Consider the following 5,558-nt stretch of genomic DNA (forward strand, 5'->3'; position numbering starts at 1 on the left):
AGTACCTCATAAGTAACTACAGCTGACTTTTGCCTCTCAAATCTTCTAATTTTACAGTGAACTCATCCCTTGACTGCTTTTTAACAACCCTTGTGTCATAAGGACACAGACTGCTGTTGTCCTTACCTGTGGCAGGATAACGTGGTTTTGATGTTTTTGCCTTGTAGTTGTGGGGTAGGGTTGAATGTGTAGTTTTAGGGATAGGTTAGGCAGGGACTTGCCTGGGATGGCTGGTCTAGATGAGGTATGGAAGTCCCTTCCAGCCCTACTTTCCTTTGCCATGATCTGCTAATGAGTACAACGTAGTTATATTTCCCCCCATAAGAATGCTAGGAAGCTCTGGCAATACTTGGCCATGCCAGGGTGTATTCCCACTACACTTGTGGAAGCTGTTGGGGTGGGAGCCACACGGTGGCAGTGTGGGTGAACTTTCCCTCTCAGTTAACTTGACCACAGCATGGACAGGAGATGGGGAAATGGGCTTGGAAACATTTTTGGGAGATGTGTTCTGCCAGAAAGTGAGCAGCTGTCCAGCAAACCCTCTTCCAGGAGCAAACAGGCCTTCACTGGTCCCCTCCACTCTTCCAGAACACAGAAAATTCAGCATAACCTAACGGGAGTTGAGGTGAGGATGGCCCACTTCAAGACAGTGGCTTCCATCAATCATATTGCCACAAAACTCAATAAACTCTATATCACAAGAGCTGGAAGGGACGTCCACATGGGAGAGGCTAACCATCAGCTAGCCATCTGACCGCCTCGTGGAAGGGGTAGTATACTTTCCCCATTGTCCCCTTCTCCCACCCCGATCCCTTGCTGGGCAGCTTCTGAGCCATGGCCATGACAGTAGCTGGGAACAGGCATTCACATAGCGACTGCATCCCTCTGAGAGGAAAAACTGCTCTTCCCCATGGCCATGGCAGCCAGCACCTAAGACAGTGACATATCTGAAGCCCTCTTTGCCCCTGCCAGAGATACTGGAACCAAGGGCCCCCCAAACCCCCACAAGCATCACCAGTCTCCAAGCCTTGAAATGCCGTCTGCATTTATAGCCCCAGGAGACAACGATGAGGATGTATGACCTGCAAGCATCCAGCCCTTAAGCATCCTCTGACAGAGGACTAGCTCTTCCCCATCCCAATCCCATGCCTTGTGCTGCTCATGCCGTGGACCTGCTCACCATGGGGGAAGGGAGTGACTTAGACTTCCTGTGCCATGGCTGTGGTTGGGGCCACCCTGGTGGCATGGGCTTCCCTGGCTGACACATGGCGGGTCCCTGGGTGAAGGCAGGGGGAACCCCACCAGGACTGCCTTCCTTATGTCCAGGCTGAAACGGTCTTGCAGGAGTTTATAACCGTTCGATCTCGTCATCCCTTGGGGTGTTCTGGTGAACAATCATCCCCCCAGATGCTGGTGAACACCCCTGATGAACTTATAGGTGGCCATCAGATTGCCCCTGAGCCTGTGCTTTTCCAGGCTAAAGAGCCCCAGGGCTCTCAGCCTGTCTTCGTAAGGTCTGTTTTCCTGACCTCTGATCATGCGTGTGGCTCTCCTTTGCACCCTCTCAGGCTTCTCCACATCCTTTTTGAATTGTGGGGCCCAAAACTGGACGCAGTACTCCAGCTGTGGCCTCACCAAGGCTGAGTAGAAGGGGAGAATGATGTCCCGGGATTTGCTTGAGAAGCATCTATGGATGCAAGCCAGTGTTTTGCTCGCTTTACTAGCAGCAGCATGGCATTGCAGGCTCATATTCATCTTGTGGTCAATGATGACCCCCAAGTCTCTTTCTTCCGTAGTACTAGCCAGCGTAGCACTGCCGAGCCTATAAGGATGCTGCAGGTTTTTCCTCCCAAGGTGGAGAACCTTGCATTTCTCCTGCCTTCTCCAGTCTCTGGGAAATGTTTCCTCTGTGTCTTTCTGCTCTTGCCATTGCTAAAGTCAGGAGTGTCTTGTGGGGGGAAAAAAAATTTTGGTTTCATTCACACACTCAAATTTGTCTGCATCAAGAGTGGGATCCAGGAAGGCTTCAATCCGAAAGTTCGGGGCACAGGATATCTCAGGAAGGGGAACAGCCAAGGGTATGTTACCAATGAACTGCTCTGCCAAAGACTTTAGACTACAGGGGTGCAAAGCATGCCTAATCTTTCTTGTACAATTTTTTTTGGAATTTAATAGTTTTTTAAATTGCTTTTAATCTTTTAATTTTTAAATGTGATTTTCTGAGTTTCCTCTAAACAATTTCTCATACAAAGCCTGAATGGGATAAAACTTACATGTAAATATTTATCATTTCTTAGTATTTAAAAAAGTGTCTTTGGTGAAGAAAGAAATAATAGTTTCCAGCAAAATGAACTCTGTAAAATATTTTGCTGACAAGTAAATAAAGGAATACAAAATGTCAATGAAAATTAGCAAAGAGGTTTTGTTTTTCTGGGGCTGAAAAACATGCATGTGACTCAAGGGAATATGACCCATACAACTGTTTATTTTGCCCCCCAAACCAAAATGTGCAAATAAAGAAAAATCTGAGTATCTTTGGTCTTCAGCTGAAAGGGAAAGGCGTCTCTCTTTGCCCAGGAGGGGAAGAAGCAGCCATGACGAGGGGATGACATGGGGACAGAGGGAGCCCTTCCATGAGTGAGGACTGAATTAGGTGAAAAGCAGAAATTTCCGACATGAGATATTTCACCTTTAACCTTCCGAGTCAACCCTGTTTCTGCCCTGTGTTCTACCCTGGGGCCCATCCAAATCCCTCCCACAACCTAGAGCACAACCAAGGCATTAATGGGTGCTTTGATCAGCCCAAGGGGAGCCCTTCCCTTCTCCCCAGGGGAGCTGAGTTGCCTGGGGAGCCAAGCTAACATCCCTGGAGGGGCAAATGGAGCCCTTTCTAACACCCCTTGAGGAGCAGGGGGCTGTGAGCAGTAGGGGGATGTAGCGGGCTCTGCAAGCAGGTGTCAGGCACCTGATGAGAAGGAGCCAGACTGAGTCATGGTCATGGTCATAGTCATAGAGAGGTAGGGCAGGAAGGGGGATCATGTAGATCAACCTTCTGCCTGAGGCAGGATCATCCCTATCCAAACTTTTTTCACTTCACTCCCCCACACTCCCAGTTGGACAACTGGGGTCTGTCCCAATGGTGACAGGATAAATGGGCCCCCATGACCTCCATCCTCTAACATTCGCTAAAGGAATTAATGTCCCTTCAAGGCCTGGGCTGCTGAGACCCCAACCCCAGGGACCTGTGGAGGGCTGGGGCCAATGTCCCCCTGGAAGGAGCCATTCTCAGGGGGTAGGAGCCATGACCCCCATCCCCTGACATCAGTTGAGGGGAATAAGGCCCACTAAAGGCCTGAGTAACAGCATGTGTAGAGGCCATTCTAGTGTAAGTATAATACATTTTGGGTCATTTTTGCCCAGGTATTAGTTGTTTGTCATTATTAATAACAACAAGTAATTAGGAAGACTTGCAAACTCTTTGTCCCGACTGTTGGTCTGAGTTACCTTTATTCCCAAACTCTTTGCCTGGTGATCTGAATCGCACGTTGTTAGTTTTGCTCTATGACGGATGCCTCCTGAAACCAAAACCAGACTTCACAACAGCTGTTAGCCTGAATACTTGTGCCCCTTCATGGTTATATGGAGCATCCACCACAGGCGCCTTTCCCCCAACCTGTCTTTGGACTCAGCTGTGCGGGTGGGAGCATTTGGGGTAAGCAGAGAAAAAGAAGAAGGTCAGAGCTATTCTAGTGCTGATCACTTTAGGGGCAAGGGACACCTTTGCTCGTGCGTGTGTAGCACTTAGTACAACCGGCCCAGGGTTGCTGGCTGTACAGCGAGACATGCCGGTATCCTAATGATAATGAGTCTGGAGCAGTGACTCCGGCTGTGTCAAGTCACGCACATCCATTATGACTCCTCTGCACAAAGGTATGAACCTCCCTGGTCTACAACAAAGCCCACCTTTGGCAGGGGTTTGAAGCAGAAATGAATGAAGGGACCATTTGACTTGAGGGCAGATGGTCGCTGGTGCTCTGCTGCCAGGGGAAGGGCCCTTTGGTGGGATTCCCAGCTGAGGGGTGGGCAGGACTGGGGGAAAAAAAACTCTCTGCTGAAGATGTTGTTTCTGGAGACAGGGCAAAATGCAATGTAAATTAACCCAGTTTCAGCCTTTTGCAGTTCATCCTTCCTGTCCACCCATGCCACTAGCTGGGCCTATTAGGGAAACATTTATTTTGGGATTTCCTGCCCCCCCTTCCTTTCGGGCTATTTTAAACAAAACCTTTTCCCTTTGCATCGCTGGATCTTTTCATCAGAAGGGCTTAAAAACCTTCAGTGTGGGGATATTTTCTGAGGGTGATGATGGTCCCTTCCCAGTCCAGGGTGGCAGGTAGCAATTTGCCTTCCCCTGGTTGGGTGAGCAGGGGTAAGAGCAGCAGACGCAGCCCATACTGGGAGGGATACTTGAGGAGGGGCACGAGGGGAAATGGCTCCTACATGGACTGGACGGCGGGGACTCGGTGCACTGAACATCTCCCAGGCTGGGGGCTCTCCCAGGGTCAGAGCCTGCAAATCTGCACTCTCACTCTCCAAATGCTCCTAAGGGACCAGGTGTGGATGGACACAGGGTGCCAAATCAGGACCATCATTTCCCCTCCCACATGCAGGTGATCTGCTTTGCCGCCTTGCTCTGGGCATCTGCAGTCCCTTCCCCTTAACTCCCCAGTACAGCGTCAGAGCGAGTCCAGAGACAGGCTGCCTGGCATGGCACGAAGAGCTGGGCTAAACATGGCGGGGAGTGTCCGTGGGGCGTGGAGGCACGTCCAGGCTCCAGCATCTGCTCCCGGGTGCGCGCCAGTGCACGCAGCTCGAGGCAGGCATGGCCAACCCGCCTGGGGGGCAGCCAGCAGGCCTTTGGGGCCAAATCGCTCGAGTCCTTGTGCAGCTGCCCAGTCACCGCCTGCGCACGGGGTGACTCTGCAATGCCGCACCTTGACCCCTGCCCCTCCCCTGCCCTGCTGCCCGCCCCCGCTCCTCCCCTGCGCCAAGGATTGCCCCTTTGATCCCCCCTGCCCTGGCAGTGTCCCCCGCCCAAGGGATTGCCCCTCCTCTGTCCCTCAACCCATAAACTACCCCCAACCCTCCCCCTGCCCTGGTTCCTGCCCCCAGCCCCTCACCCACCCCAGGGATGGCCCCTCCCCAAGCTGCCCCCCGCCCTGGGAACTGCCTGACCCTACTGACCACCTCCCTGAGCCCCTCAACCACAATGGACCCAGGCTCCGCCCCCACCTATAAGCCCCGCCCCAACGCCCCAGGTCCCGCCCCCACATTTCAGCTCCCCCCGCCCGTAGCCGCTCGTTCGCCACCGCGTGCGTCATCGTGTCTTCCCCTCTCCGCCGCCCTGCCGGAAGTGCCGCCCGCCGCCGAACTACAACTCCCGGCGCGCCCTGCGGCGGGGCCGGAGGGAAGTCGAGAGCGGGGGGTGGAACTCGGTTGTAGCGGGGGGCGGGGTCTGTGTGCGAGGGTGGGGCCGTGTGCAGGGCCGTGGAGGGGGTGGG

This window comes from Alligator mississippiensis, chromosome 11 (genome assembly GCF_030867095.1).
Source record: "Alligator mississippiensis isolate rAllMis1 chromosome 11, rAllMis1, whole genome shotgun sequence".
In the NCBI taxonomy this organism is placed as follows: domain Eukaryota; kingdom Metazoa; phylum Chordata; order Crocodylia; family Alligatoridae; genus Alligator; species Alligator mississippiensis.